The 16,590-nt window shown below is 40.7% G+C and overlaps 1 protein-coding gene across 1 annotated transcript in view; it reads left to right on the top strand.

Annotated features, from left to right (window-relative positions):
- Positions 1-416: 416 nt before the first annotated feature.
- The window catches only part of ncalda (neurocalcin delta a), a 39,544-nt gene continuing 23,370 nt past the window's right edge, over positions 417-16,590 (top strand). Inside the window, exons 1-2 of the mRNA XM_072679599.1 lie at positions 417-577; positions 10,568-10,635. The gene's annotated coding sequence lies outside the window, so the exon portion shown is untranslated. The remainder of the gene's footprint in view (positions 578-10,567; positions 10,636-16,590) is intronic.

Here is a 16,590-nt window from a genome sequence, read left to right as displayed (position 1 = left end):
TGAACGAAACGGTGCTGAAATAATGAAGCATATGCAGGGAAAATAGGACATTTACTAAACTCTAAACTACTAAACTGTCCGTACTAATGAAACAGTGCTGAATTAATACATTTTATTCAGGGAAAATAACAAATAATGGGGCTAAAATTGTCCCTTATCTTGGACTGGGCCACACTGATCTACATGGGACCTGTGTGTGTGTGTGTGTATGTGTATATATGCAGGGAAATGGGCATTTAAACTACTAAACTGTCTATTTAAAGAAAACAGTGCTGGAATAATTGAATTAAAGGAAAATTGTGAATATAAACTAGTAGAAACTGTCTATAGGACAGAGTCGTCCCTCCTCTCAGACTAGGCCACACTGCTCTACGTGAGGGCGTATATGGTCGAGCAAATGACGTCAACAAGCCATTCTGGTGCCCGGCGGCAGGAGAGAGCGAAAGAGGAGCAGGCTTTCTGTTTAATTTCGCTTTTAGATCTTTTTTATTCATCCTTCCTCGCTCTTTCTCCTGTCGAGGAAAAAAAGCGTCCATATCCTGCCAGGTCCTCCACCCCTGTGAAGGTCTCCGCCGCGGTGAGTTTCTGTCTACACTAGGCGCGAGTCTGCTGAGCACGGCTCAAACTTCTGCTGCTCTTCGCTGTGCATCCCCGGAGCTGACGGCGCGTTAGCTGACTGCTAACTCGTAACATGTTGGTGTCTTCCGTGCAGCTTGTTGCCCTACGGTGGAGGTTAGGTGGTTGGATTAGCTAGATGAAACAAACACCCAACGACAGAGCTGACATGCTGCATCTTAATGCGCATCTCCTGGCGGTGTTTAGGCTTTAACAGTGCGGGACGCGATTAATTAGCTAGTCGGCTAATCTGTAATCGGAAGTCTCCAACCTGCAGATGTTGAGCAGTCAGCCGAGCTAACGTTTAGGTCGGATCAGCCCCGGCGTCTGCAGATAGATATCTAGCTAGCTAAATCACTTCAGGCTGCTTCAGTCAACGTGAACCGTGAGACGGTTTAAGTTCGGGAAAACACCTCAACAGGTCGTGTTTTTAGTGTCTTAGCTAATTAACTTCAACTAGCCGAGCCCGATTCACTGCAGGTCTCCAGTCCCCAGTGTCTCAGGATCCTGTTGAATATGCGCCTGATGGACATTTCTAATACTCAAGCAGACGTTCAATAGGCCATCATCCTTACTGAGGACTGCTGTACTGATATACATGTCCAATTAGTTGAGCTGTTCATGGATGATTATGGTGGGGTCCGATCACTTCATCAACCAAGGGCCCTAAGCTGTGCGTTTTGAGGCATTAAACAGCTTAGGAGGCTTGAACTAATTGAGCGAGCCGCTGTTGGGGATTGTATAACGGTTTTAGTCCTCTAGTCTTTCTTGTCAGGCACTTGGCAAGTTATGCCCATCGCTCCTGCAAACCATGGAGCCACAGGTGCATGGAAAAGGTTTGAGCATCCCTGGTCAAAGTATCTGTTCTAGTGAATAGCTAAGTGAGCAAAATATGAGCTGACCCCCAAAAAGTAACTACAAAGTAGGGCTGGGCGATATGGAAAAAATACTGTATCACGATAGACGTGATCGCAGACAAAACGGCCACCTCTAGCATGAAGTTGTTTAATATTTTGAGGAAGATCACCTTTTTATCACTGTCTTTTACAGTTCCAGAATAACAGAAGAAAGGAAAAGGGTCCACAGCAAAAGTTTGGGCACCCTGCAAGGTGCTTGCAGTATTTGGCAACACTCTTAGGCAAGTATCTCAGCTTTTTTTTTTATAGCCAGCTTAGAGTTTTTAAGTTCTTGTTTGTGGGATTTGTGGCCGTTCTTCCTTGTAAAGGCTGCTAGTTCTGTAGGATTCATCGGTAGTCTTGCATGCGATGATCTTTTCTGTTCTGCTTATGTTCGGGACTGTGAGAGCCATGGCAACCTTCAGCTTGCACCTCCTGAGTTGTGGATTTTGAGGTGTGTTTAGGATCGTTTATCCTGCTGTAGGAGATTGTGGTGTTTTCTTTGAGAATCTACTGGTATTTAAGTTTTTTTTTTTTTTTTACATTTTTTTAAAGAAATTGATTAATTACAGAGAGGTACATATAAGGTGTTATAAAGCACAATTTGTTTTTAAATTTTAGGTCTAATTTACCAAGATTAAACTTACCTGTATAACTCTGACAACTCCTACAGGCTCACTGGTCATTTTGAATATTATTTGGGTTAGGTAGATATTGTGAACCCTGCCTCCTGCCATCAGTGCTGTAAAGAAGGTTGATACACTTCTCTACAAAGAACCATTTCAGGTCAGACCACTTCGAATGTTGTCTGTATCTCAACCCTTAAAATGTGTCGAAATTTGAGATGAATTCCAGCCGTGGGCTGTAAGTGGGAGCAGGCCAGTGTCTCAGCACTGTCGGAGAACAGTCTGTGATGTGAAGTGAAGAGCCTGGATGTTCGATCGCTGTGTCTCCATTCACACAGCAGGTAGAGGGGCACAGTTCAAGCTCCTAAACTGACACGCATGTGCAAAAGAGCAAAGCTTCTTGAAGCTTTGCAGGAGCTATCAAAGAGTTCCAGTGGCTGACAGCTGGACTTCTCAGTGAAGATTTTCTTTTGATACCGTAGCCGCGTCCTACTGTGGCCACGTTCGGCTGTTCCTTTAAATAGTTCCTTCAAACCCTAAATGCGATAGAAAAATGTTCCTACAAAGTCACTTTACTGTGTATCAGATATGTATCTGATTTCAGTTCCACATATGATCTGCGTCACATTCCTGAAAAAGATTGGATTTGGGCCACTTTTATCTGCAGTGTGAAGGGTAGCCTACCATTGGTGACATCCAAGGTTTATACAGACACTTCTTAAGAATTCTTGAGAAATTAAACCAAGCAATAGATCTGAAATCTAATAAAGATGGTGTTTTGCAGGTGAGTTGTTTTTTTAGCGGATGGATTGAAGGAGCTCCTTCCAAGCCCTCCCTTCACAAACCCCTGGTAATCTAGAGCAGATGGAAATTAGTGACAGTGATGCAAACCTAATAGCACACACAATTGTATGTTCCTGTGCCAGATCTCCCCACTTGTTTTCTTCCTGTATTTTGGCAACGACTGCACTAACACACACTATCTGCCATGAGAGAGCTGGCACACAAAGTAAGCTTGCTGGTCTTTCTGTCAATTTCTATCACTGCTAAAGCTGAGCCAGTAAAGGCATGTGGGGATAATGACAGCACAGTCATCATCAGGCTCTCATGGTTAGTTTCTCATCTTAGTAGACCGGAAAGAGGCCTCGTCTTCCAGGTCTGGAACTTCTTGTCACTGTGCATTTACTTTGTTTTATTTATTTCTTTATTTTTTTTTAATTGTTGCCATGGTGGAGATTATATTGAGAGTCTAATAAATTCAGTGGCATTGTCGCAAAAAAAAAAAAAAGAATTTCTCACACCTGTCCCTTTTACATAACCAGTTGTTTTTTCCTCATGCAACATTATGCGTCTGATATGACTTACTGTTGTTTATGTGGGTGATGATTGGCACTCATTCACTGAAGTGAATGTTGTGCTGAGGAGTACTGCAGGAACACTGCAAGATGTATTGCTGAAATAGCCTGATTGTAAACTGTTAAATATGCAGTGATAAGTCTTTTTACTTTTTTACTTTTATACATACGCCTGGTCAGTATGTTACTGTAAATGGCTAAGTGAGTAAAGGATGACCTGATTTCGCACAGGCTTAAAGTTATAGATTATGCATTTCTTCTATATTTTGTGCAGGAATGCTTTATTTGCATCTTTTACTGTGTCAAAATAAAAGAGAAAAAGGGCATAAGCAAACATTTGGGAATCCTGGCCAGTATTTAATACAAAATGTGGAGGGTTTCTTCTGATGACGCTTCTATTACGGTAATTTTTTATTAATTTTTTTTTTTTGTCATACTTGACCTCCCCAGCTCCTTTTGAAATGTGATTTCTTACATTACATCATGAGGAAACAGTTTCCTGAACAGTTGTATCTTCTTAAATCTTCTTTGAGCGATTTTGGACATCAATTATTTACATTTTCTAGACGGTTAAGGAAGGGTTTGAGGAGTCAAATTTGGCCTAAAAGAGAAATGGGTGAGGTCATAGAGATCTCTGTGTGAGTTGTACTGCTGAAGCATCTGCTGAAGCATCGGAGCATCTGTAAGAGGTAATGATCTGATATCTGGTTAACTCCAGGGAAGCAGAAAGAAACATAAAAAAGGGGGCTTTTTTGATGGAAGACTCTTTCATAAAGAAAATAAAATGTGGAACCACTTATTGTGAATCGCACGTTTGTTCTTTTTTTCGTTGTTTCGTTGACCTTTTGACAGATTTATATTTTGTTCCATATGACTGAAATGTTTATCCCCAATCCCCAGTCTAGAATTTGTCGTCAGTGTAGCAGTTATTTTTGTAACACATGACCCATTATGATTAATTCTTCGTCTGGTAATCTGCTAGAACTGTAGATGCACAATGATATCGTCCAAACCAATGACCTTAACTACCTAGAGGCCCATGCTCATTCCCTAAGGAACATGTGTGTCAGTCAGGCCGTGGCAATTATCCTACTAGTGTCATTGAGGCAGTAGACAGCTGGCAGGCATCTGCCCTGTGGGTTTCACCCCTCATGGCTTGGAGATGTCATGAAACCAAATATTTGGTAGTCGGTATCAATACCTTTGTGCAGCTTGACTATATATTGATTAGTCCTACCAGCTTGTTTACCTCTAGCCAGCCACTTAAGCTTTCAATAGGTAATCTGGGTATTGTACAATTCATATGTTTGTGTTCAAAATCTCCTGAAGCTCTATTTGTTGTCAAGACATTAAAATGTATTGTGCTTGGGATGTAAAGTAGAAATTGAATGGACACCATAAACAAATTATAAACCAGCATATAGGAAATGACAGCTTTGAGAATTAATGTCTAAGCAGATGCAATTCTGAGACCCTCTCTTGTAGCTCCACAAAAATGACAGTGACCGTGAACAAAGAGTTGGCTTACAGCTTGTGGATTGGAGAGGCAAGAATGCAGTATTTGTGGCGGGTTTAGTGTCAAAAAGACATCGTCCTGCCAAAATGGCCCTGACCCAGCGACTCATGAACTCCACAACACCTTTAGAGGTCTTGTGTGGTATCTGGCAGACAGGTCAAATCCTGTTACGTTGCGAGGAGTTGCAACTCCATGGATGGCATAAAAAACAGTTAGGGCTGTGCGATTTTGGAAAAGACTGACATTGAGATATACAGGAATTTTCACCAGATTTCTCCTATGGTTAAAAAAACTTCATGATATTAATAATGCTCTATATTAATAATGAGGTTAGACTTAAATTATATTTGGCAGTTATTTAAAACAAGAACAGTGCATATTTTCCTTTTGTATCAAACAAGATGTAGCATAAAGTGCATGATTAAGTTTGCTTTACATGGCGTTGTTTTTCCTGCAGTGTGAGTATTGCACATTCACACAACCTGGAAAGTCATGGAAAATAAAGATGCTAAAATCCAGTACTGAATAGTACTGTACTGAAATAACAAAAACAACAAAAAGTACTTAAGTTATGGTAAAAAAAAAAAATTATGTTTGATATAAAACACAAACCTTTACAGTAGCTTAATTTTTCATATGACTAATTGATGCCCGTTTTATATGACCATGCACAGTTTTGGCCATAGTATCATGAACGTGCATTATGTTGTTAACTTTCAGCTACTAGCGTGGACTAAACATTTCCATTATCAAATTACGGGAAAATGTTTACTGTTTTGGTACTGGAAAAGTCATGGGAGTCTTTTTTTATTTTATTTATTTATTTATTTTTTAATTGGTTAAAGTGTATGAACCCTGATAAAGTTTGCCCATTTGTCCTGCTTCCAAACATCACCTCCTGACAGGTGAGCTGTATTAGACACCAAGTGAACAGTCAGTTCACCCAGTCATAAGTCAGTTTTTTTCACAGATCGGTGTATTTTGTTGCTTTTTAAAGTTTTTAAAATAAGTTGTACAGAGGAAAAAAGATTTTTGTATATTTGGTGTAGGTTTAGGGTTGCGGTGTCTTAATGGTGGGCTAAAAGAAACTTCCTCTTGAGCCACACTTTGGTCGGCCTTGGCCTACGTAAAGCCTGCATTTAACTAGGGTATCAGACGAGATTAAAACAAGTCAGCTTTAAATAGCAACTTCTGGTTTTATACTATAAAATGTGTTTGGCAATAGATAACGGCACATTAATACAATGCTCTTTGATTACAAAGGGTTTTTCATTTAAGGCAAATGTCAAAAACTGGCAAACTTATGAAAGCTCTGTTCACGGTCATGCAAAGTGCTGACATGAAGTGTGTAATAAAAGATTGATTCATGTTTTGGAATTCAGCTTGAAGTAGTCCTCCTTTGGTTTTTAATTGAAAGAGATTTAAATTGTGTGTGTGGGCATGAAGAGAATTTGGTATCAGTGCTTCAAGCACTCAAGATGGTCTAAAACTAAAGCAGAAGTTAACAAGTAGTATTTAATATGTCTCTCTGTAGTTGTCTGGAGTTGTAACAGATATCACCCACTCAGATCTTTTGGCAGAACGTAACCACTGTTCCAAGATGAATCATCCGGCTGTTCATTGTTTCAGATTCGTGACCAGCCAGTCTTCATGGTGAGGTGTGAACGCTGCATGCGGTTTGCCTCCACGGAGAGAACAGTGCAGCTACAGCAAACACATTAAGCTCTCTATCTGAAATGAGACAGGAAGTTTTTCTGCGTGAGTGGGCTGAGAATCGTGACTGTTGGCTCTGCCGCGAGGAAGGGAACTGAAAAAAAAAAAAAAACTCAAGTAAATGTAGGCGTGCAACCCCCCCACACACCTAGCCCCCCCAATACACACGTACACCTGCTAGCAGCTCCACGACTACCTACTGTATACTGTGCGCTTGAGCAGACGCCCACATTGCCGTGACAGGTGTCCAGCGCGACAAAGACATGCTGCTGTTGTCTCACGCTCTGTCTTTAAATTGTAGGTGGTTGATGAGTGCTTTCAGGCTGTATGTGTAATAGTTAATGGCAGGGATGGGCATTTTGATCAAATTGTCGCCAAGCTTCGAGGACTTGGTAATACTGCATTGTGCAGCACTTCTGTAAAGTTTTGTGCGTTGTCATTTAAGGTAGACTGTACTTTTGATTTTTGGAATTGACCACATTTAAAATCTCCGAGCACCAGCTAAGAGAGCCTGAAATAGAGCTGAGTGTGTAATCTTGTGGTTATTAGAAGTCTAACCCTATTAGAAGTCAGTATACCAGCTCCGATACAACAGCTAACAGACGCCTGTGCTGACCATCACAGTAAAAGGAAGTGCAATCTACCCACTCCTGCGTGAGCATGGCCAGTTGTCGGGCTGCTGATGGCAAGCAGCATGACCTGGGGTTTGAACCAGTGGTCCTCTGATCATAGTGGCGTAGTGGCCTTGGTCCACCAGACCACTCAGAGCCTGTGCATTGCCATGTTAGTAATTATCTCGTCACAGCATATGGAAAAGGTTAGGCATGGGTTTTATGGGTTTTCTCATGTATGGAGGCTTTCGAGTGAGACTTTGTGTTGACGTATGTGTGTGTAGATGTGGCAAGGTGAAAGTAAGTGCAGCATTTGGCATTTTCAAATGTGAAAAACTGTTTCCAAAATTTTAAAGGACTTCTGAGAGGAGCCACGCAAGTTTACTCCTCTACTCTGCTGTGACATTAATGCGTAAATCGAGGAGCCACTCTTTTCTCCGCCATTTATCCTCTGATTTCTTATCCTTTGCGAATCAGTCATTAACTTTGCAGACGTCATGTGGTGAAATTGAATGAACCCTGTGTAAAACTAATCCTGTCCAAAAGGGCTTAAGCCTTTTGAGATGACCGGGTAGCTTCTGTGCTCGTTAATGTTAGGTTTGATGTCACCGAGCTCTGTGTATACAGTGCATAATTTAAAGTGTTAGTTTAAGGCCCAGTGCTCCTTTTTAACCTGCCTTGCTGTTTTGCAGAAATCTTGCCAGGAGCTGCTGCCGTTATCCCTAAATGAAACGGGGCTGTTTCAAGAGCATGTCAACATTAATTGGAATAGATGAGCTCTATTTAATATGTTACCTGGGTTTTGCCAGGACATTCTTGGCAATCACAGCTAGTTCTGCTTCCACCACTGAGAACTTTGTTCAGGGGGAGCTGCGCTGGCATTCAGTAAGGTGTTAATGCTGTGTTCTGGCAGTCTGTGCTCTTATGTACAGCCTCTTATCCCAAATGATTTCAGATGATTTCTTTTTTTGGTCATTAGAAGTTGATCATTGTTTATTTATCTGCTTTTCTGTTTCACCATTACATGCAGGAGTGGGGCGTTGTATACTTCAGTTCTGAAAATGAGGTGTGGCTGTACAGTAGTTCATGAAAGAGGGGGGGGGAAGAAAAGTCTGATTGCCATAGTGTATGAATATTTTAGGGTACATGAACTACATGTATAAACTAGGTGCACAGGACTGCCAGATGATGTAGGTAAAACTACTAATGTTCTTTTGGATATGCAGCGTTCTACCAAGCTATTTTTAAACACTGCATAGAAGGCAAGGTTTATCTTTGCTGCTACAATAGTTTTACAACATACAGTAAAACCCTTGTGCTGTACCTCAAACTGAAGAGTTAACTTTATGGCCACCCTATTAATAGGCTGTCTGTGTGTACGTATGTTTTAAATTGTCACCAGGTTCAGTGTGTGACTGTCTGTCATGTGTAAAGGTGAAGTGGTTCTTACGTTGTGTTCAGGTTGGAGAGCAAAAAACAAATGACAAAAGACAAATTTGCTACTAAATAAAAATGGCTGTAAGAATCAAGTAGTACATGTTCTTGCACACAAGATGTGGTGTGGTGCTATGGCAATGATTGTACTTTACAACAAATGACTTAATGTTTCTTCTTAGCATTCTGACTCCTTTAAACACACCTGATTGACTCCTCGGCTGATTAGCAAGGCCTTCATTAGTTGAACATTGAGCTTTAGAAGACAGAAAACACTAATCTCTGCAGATATGGAAGGAATTGAGCTCCCGGCTACACTTATCTCCATAACTAGGGTTTTGTCTGTTTTGGCCTTCTGTCCACACGAAAACAGAATGAAAATGAAAAACGCAGACGCCACAACTCCTGCATAGAGCTGGGCGATATGGTAAAAATGCTATACTATAGATGTTGTCACGATAACAAAATGTATCACGCTACGATAAAATATTGCCATATTGCCCAGCTCTGTGCATACATGTTTATGGCTGAATCTCAAATACCTCCTTACTCCCTTTATAGTAAACACCAGAAGTCATAAAACTACAACATCTACATGCAGATAGCACTACCTATTTCAGATGTTGCCATATAAAAAGATTGTGTGTGTGTGTGTGTGTGTGTGTGAGAGAGAGAGAGAGAGAGAGAGATTTGGGATTGAGCTGCTAAAGACAGGAATTCCTGTATATTAAAATACCAAATTAAAGCCAATGTAGTTTGTTGTTCTATTATTTATGTTCAGCAAAGATATGCCTCATAAGTTTGGTAGTCCTCATGTTTGACTAACTGGCCTGCTGGCAGTGGCAGCAGAAGTACCTTTAAACCCTTGAATGACCATTGACCATTTCCACATTTGCTTTTTGATATTTTTTAATGTTGATTTTAATGTAGTAGAGATGTGCAATTGTGAAGAACTTTTGTATCAAGTGGAGGTTTTTTTAGACCCTTTTTTAGGTTCTTCACACTCACACATCTCTGCTACAAAATGGTTCTTCTGTAGCATCGCTCAAAGAACTCTTTGAAGCACAAGTTGTTTAAGGATATTTATTTTAATTGAGAAATAAAATATTTGTGAAAATGGTGTAAAATTAACTTCATTAATGTGTTAAAATGAGCCTATAGTTTGAGCTTGTGAAAAGTTCATGCTATCTGCCATAGATGTTTCAGTGCTGCGTTCTCTCCACTGGCTTCCTGTAGCTGCCCGCATCAGATTCAAAACCCTGACGCTGGCCTACAAAGCCAAGAACGGACCAGCCCCTCCGTATCTGATGGCAATGGTCAAAAGCCGATTCGCACCAAGAACCCCTTGAGCTTCAAGTACGGCTTGGCTCGACCCGCCATCCCTCAAAATCCACGGAAGACAAGCGTCCAGGCTTTTTTCTGTCCTGGCACCAAAGTGGTGGAACCAGCTTCCCCTGGGTGTCCGAACGGCCGAGTCGCTCGCTGTCTTCAAACGCAGACTGAAGACCCACCTCTTCCGAGAGTACTTGGACGAATAGAGTACTATGGTCACCTTATTGTATTGTGTTTAGTAATGTCTAAGCTTAGAGGTATCTTTTGAATTATTAGTCTATTCTAACTAGCTGAGGTTTTTTCTTGGGTAAATAGCAAAGCACTTTGTAAGTCGCTCTGGATAAGAGCGTCTGCTAAATGCCATAAATGTAAATGTAATGTAATGCGGTATGGCCCAAGATTTAAAATAAACCAGAATGTTAGAGGCCAGACTAACAGGCTGTTGTTGTTTTGTTTTTTTTTACTGCAGATCGGCTGGTTTGGGGCATTTCTCTCTGAACAGTGGGGAAGATTGAGGAAGTCCTGCCAGCTCTGTCTGTGAGTACTGAGTGTGGGTTTATGTTTGTGTTTGTTTGTTTGGACTTTGTTTGCTCCCCCTTAACATGAGTGTTTGTCCTAGCTTCTTCCCACACTACACTCTGTACAATGTACTTTCTTTTCATTAAACATGTCCATCAAGCAGTGTTTGTAACCCTCCGCCATGTCCTTTGGCTATGTGATGGCGTGCAAAGTATATAACACTTTGCAAAGTGTACTTTAAGTGGAGAATGTGGCATGCTCCATTAGACCCACTTATTTTCCATTTTGTGGTGATATGTGACCTGCCCTATGACTCTGGAGCAGAACTCTAGCTGTAGTGCCTGTTCTCTTTCCCATGACTCACTGGTTCTTGAATGAGGGAGGGGAAGATTCCCATGCTCTGAGATACACTCCGACCCTGACCACTCACACACTCGTCACTAAGTTGTGTGTGAGGGATTCACGTTTCCTCATGGGTCTAGATGCTCTCTTCCTCAACATACACACCACAGTGTTATCAATGGAGTGATGATGATAGCGGAGAGTTTTTAGCTATGAATAAATTGCTGTGCTGCACCCTGAGCGCCATCATTCCATATAGGGCTTGAGAATCCGCTGTCCTCACGCAATATTCAGGGCTGGATTAAAATAGCCCTAAATAACCACCTAATGGACGTGCCAGGGTGTAGCCTGATGACAGCTTTGTCAGGATTCCAGCACTCCTTAGCCTACTTAGCCAGGGATAATATGGTTTCAGTTGAATACACAATGCTTTTTATTTGCAGTGATTTTTATTAGATTTTATTCATTAAGTCATTTATTTATTTCCACAAACACACGAATTTCTAAACTGTACTGTTTTCATTATGTAAAGTAGAATTTTATAAACACTGAAGTTTTCCCTGATTTGGGTTGGTTGGACATCATGGCTACAGGGAAGTGTGTATACATGGTTGCATGGATATCCAATTAAAATGCTGACCAATAGACAAAATCCAGATGGTTCTGGCCGTCTCTGCGCACAACATAACAGCTCTGCTCACACATAACAGATGAGTTTGCGGCTGAAACTAGAGTGACCGTGACTGCATGATCCAATCAATAACTGTATAATACAGATTACAGACAGTCAGTGGTTCATGTCTGTCATAATGGTAGTCTTGCTCTTGTCCATACAGCATGTGGATTTTTTTATTACAATGAAGGCTCTCATTAGGAGGCAGGGCAGCACTTTGTTAGTATAATTCATAATATCGTTGCCCCTAAATAACAACTGGCTGTAAAATGAAAGCGGGTAGTGGGTTTCTGTTTATTTTTTCCCTCATGATATTTATGATTTTGAATGAAGGTAACTGGCAAAAATATAAAGAAAATGCATTTTTATTGTTGATTAAAATCTGCTTTTAGTAGAAGAAAACTGAGCTGACAAAACAATTAAATAAGCTTTGAACTGCAAAAAGTGCCTATAAATATAAGGACCTCAACAAATTTATTCTGGTTCAGTCTTGCTGCATTCTGCAAGCAGGACATCATGTATTTACAGCTGACTTGTCCCTCTGTCCCTTTTCTGCCGCTGCTCACAGTTGGCGCCTGCACTGACCAGTGTGGGAGAGTGTTACGTCATGTATTAAGTGTCAGAGTTTGACACGTGGTTTATATACGTGTGTGTGTGTGTGTGTGTGTGTGTATATATATATTTAGTAATTTTGACTATTTTGAGCAGGTTAGATGTTTGGGTAACTTATATATATATATTAAGTTACACAAACATCTAACCCACTCAAAATATTAAAAAATAGTGTGAATAGTAAAATAAAAATACTCATTGAGAAGTATATCATCTCATGCATCTCATACAATGGGTGTTTTTAAGCCAGTTAATCAGTGTTGATCGTGCTGTTGTCAAAAGCACTGCAGAGATCTCAAAACTAACAGCTTCTAATCAGGTAGCAGCTTTCATGCCTAACATTCTGTTGTTCAGTAGGGGTGCGTCCTGTACAAGTCTAAGGTCTCGGCCTAATGCCCTGTAACCACAAATTTAAGCTTAGGAAATATTTCTTAATCACTTAACATTTCTGTCATAGGATCTTACATAGTTGTAGAAGTCAGCTGAGGGACCATGCCTCAGGGGGCTCTGTCTAAACTTAGATGTTGGAGAAATCTGATGGATGCTTATGTCATTCCTGGCAAATTTTGCTAGTTTTGCACTGTTTGCTAAATGCTGTGCGTCATTCAAGTGAGCAGATGTGGGTTTCCTCGGCAGGTAACGGCATGCCTGCGGTGCGACCTGCATGGCTCGACCTTCCCTGTTGGCACAACAGCATTTGTCATTCTCTGTCACTGTTGATGTTTTAAAGGCCATGTGTGTGCAGCACTCTCATAACTAAACACTGTTTGACATTACAACATGCCTGACCTTTTTTTTTCTTTTTTTTTGGGGGGGGGGGGCCTTGTGCATTTGCTATATTAAATATAGTCAAACTACAACAAATACATGTAAGGCCCAGTGCATTCCTAGCATTCCAGATGCTGTCTGTTCTTATTGAGGAGGCTGTCCTTGGCCCCTGCGTTTTCCAGGCTGGAAAGCCTTATGCTTCTGGCACGCAGTCTTTTTGTGAATCGTTCAGATGCATCCATCAGAGTACCTGCTTGAAGGTTCTGTTTCTTCTAAAGTTCCAAGTATTTCACCTCAGACTTTCTGATGGATATGATTTTAGTATGTCTAGCTTTTTGTATGTGTGTATATATATATATATATATATATATATATATATATAATGAGCTTGATGAAGATCTTAAGAAAACAGCACTTCTTTTTTTTTTTTTTTTTACAGGGCTGTTAATTGGATAAGCATGTGCAAGAATGTAAATTTCTATTTTCCATTGCTTATGACCACATAGCTTTACATTTGGCCAGTAGAAATGTTAAGAAAAGAAGAGTTTACAAACGGATGGCGTGGTTTCTAGAATGTGAAGTGTTCTTTCGCTGCTAGGTTAGCAAAAAAGTGGATGTTCTGTGAGTGGCAGGACCAATAATAACAACATGCCCAAAAACAAAAACCCCAAAAAACACCACATTACCCACAGTTGCTTACTGACAGCATAAAAGCTGTGTTCCTTTGAAAATGACATTATCCTTGACCACTGAAGAGGTTGTTCTTAAATTAAAAAAGAGAGAGAGAAATTTTGCCGGATGTATGCCGGACACCCCTGCCCCCAAGATTAAATTTCTCCACAGCTTTTTCAGGTGCCATCAGTTCATTTGTTGACTTTCAATCTTGAGAGCCCAGCCATGGCTGCAAATTCAGCTGTCCTTGACACCTCTCATTCAGTGTACTGAAGCAGTACTGAAGGAAAGACCTCCAGTGACTCATGACGTTTTTTTTTTAAGTGCTGGCATATTCTAGACTGAATGTTGAATGACTCATCCAGTGTGCCGCTTGATAGACCCTTCAGAATGAATCTGGCTTACAATCCCAGGTTGTGAAGACTTGAACAGCTGGGTGAAGGCATTCTGAATTTGCAGAGCACAGTAAATTTCAGCAGAATGTACAAGACTAAAATCTAGAAGCATCACTCATTATGCCTCATTAGTGTAATGAAAACCTTGTACCACATACAGTTGTTGAAGTTTGCATGTAGAAACACAGACTACTTTTGTGAACTGCAGTACTTTTGTGAACATAAATTAGCACAGTGTCCGTGGTACATACATGCATAATGCAGTGTTAACAGAAGATGATCTGCTGCACAAAAACGTCAGTGAAGTGGGTGCAGCGGTATAGCTAACTAAGCCGCAGTCTTAAGACTCGCTGTCTGGTCACTTAACCATGTAACACATTTTTGTCTATACTCATCTTAATTTGCTTGATTGTTAAAATTTCCTGTCACTTCACAGCATTTGGTTTATGCTCGTATCATGCTCAAAGTGTATGCAGTCTAAAGTAGGCTACTCCTGTGACCACTGATCATAAAGTAGCTAGCTATGCTAACCCAGCATGCCAACAGGCTATTTAACGTTATGTATAGCAACTAGCTTCCCAACACAACACAAAAAGATCATGTTGTGGAGCACCATATGACATGTCCACCACCTTCAAAGAAGAGGACCTGCACCCATGGTTCATGGTGCAAAATTCATATGTCTACTCTTACCATTTGAGATGTGACAGGAAAACCAACACCAGAACATCCTTACCTAGAGAAATGGCTTGGTGGTAAAGCGGAAGTTACGGGTGCTTTGTGAGGTTAGCCATTTCTCTGGATAAGGATGTTCTGGTGTTGGGTTTCCCTCCACAAAGTTATACAAGCAGACATATGAAATTCTTGGGGTGTGGGGTGTCTTACATTTAGCATCTTTTTGTGTTGTTTGGGCAAAATCCTCCTTTAATTAAGAATAGTATAGTACTCATTGTATATTATGGCTGTGGTTGTAATCTATATTGGCTGCAAAGTAAACAAAGATTCTCCATTGTTGTCATGAAAAATGAGGTGAATCGCTCTGTTGTAAATGATTTGAAATGCCTTCTGTTTTCCCTTCTCACAGTCCAAATAATCCCAAATCCCCATTAAGTAATGAGTTTTCAACACTGTTCTATCTATTGTTCTTTTCTGTCTGCCTCCTTTTCTCAGTATGGATCTCTTATCAGCTCCACGTCCCTTCAGACCAACAGTGTTGGGTAATCTTCTCACACTGCTTCCATTGGATGCTTCCACTTCCAGTGTCGTCGGTGGTGTAACTATCTATATTTTGGCCCTGCAAAATTGTGATTTTGATCCCTTGTGATGCCGCAGCCATCCAGTGCTGGTTGTTAGAACCGTAGTAGGACTCACGCACTCTCTCTGTGGGTGTTAGGTGTCCAATTTAACAGCTGCTGTTTTTTTTTTTAATTATTATTATTATTTTCCTTTCTCCTTGCTTATGCAAGTTTTTTTTACACTTTTAATCGTCTTAGGATCTTCAAATCGTCTAAGTTAATATGAAATATTGGACTTCTTGACATTTTGGTTGAAAATCAGACAACAATACATAGTTTTCTTTTCTTTTCCCCTCCACTCTCTTTCAGAGGTCATCTATTGACCCGGTATGCTTGGTTGCATATTGTTAATTGTTATTGTTCTTCTTCATCTTCCCGCCCTTGGAGCTAATGGAAGGCTTCTGAGGGCGCACCTAGCTTTTAATCTTTGCTCAATAAAGTACGTACAGTTTGTATTTGAGCCAGTTAGGGAACTCTCTGTGCTCCCGGTGGCATATCCATTTTAATCCTTAAACTATGCTCTAAGTGTAAATAATTCACACTCGCTGCCTCGCAGTGAAGTCTACCACACGTTTTGGGTGCTGTACCCAGGCACTCGAGTCCCTTTTCCTGTTTGTTCTTTGACCAATTTCAGCAAAGATCTGCCTTTTATTTTATTATTTTTCTAATTTTATGAATAAAAAAAAAATCAATCTCAATTGCATTTCTTTGAGGCCCCGGCCTTTGAGTTTACTCCCCCTCCATCCATGTCACTGCTCTGCCCTATAGAACTTATTTCTGCCCTTCCTCTATCAGCACCCCTCCTTTCTCTGGCTCTCTTGTCCCTTCTATTCAACAGACTACCAGATGGTATTCAAATCAGGCCCCTGGTGTAGAAGCGAGGTTTTCCACGCTCTGAGGGCCACAAGGACAGTTAACCCTGAAACGGTGACCCTGAGAACCTGAAGTGCCTCCAGTCCATTGTGATGGAATCCAAAGAAAAGAGCTGACCTCCTGTGAGGCCTGTTGTTCTTCAGCCCTAGTGACCACAGCATATGCATGTAATTATTAGCACCCAGAACACGGGGCCTCAGTCACCAACCGTTCTTAAGAAGAAATGTCTTCTTTTAAAACCCACTTGTGCAGTTTTTGCAAAGACTCCAACGTTCACCAGTGTTTTCTTATTTGGGTTTTTGGGATTATTTTACAAGGACAGTGGGATCAATCATTAGAAGAG

Source organism: Salminus brasiliensis, chromosome 5 (genome assembly GCF_030463535.1).
Source record: "Salminus brasiliensis chromosome 5, fSalBra1.hap2, whole genome shotgun sequence".
Lineage (NCBI taxonomy): Eukaryota > Metazoa > Chordata > Actinopteri > Characiformes > Bryconidae > Salminus > Salminus brasiliensis.
Note: the sequence above shows the minus strand (reverse complement) of the source record. Positions and strands in the feature narration are given on the sequence as shown.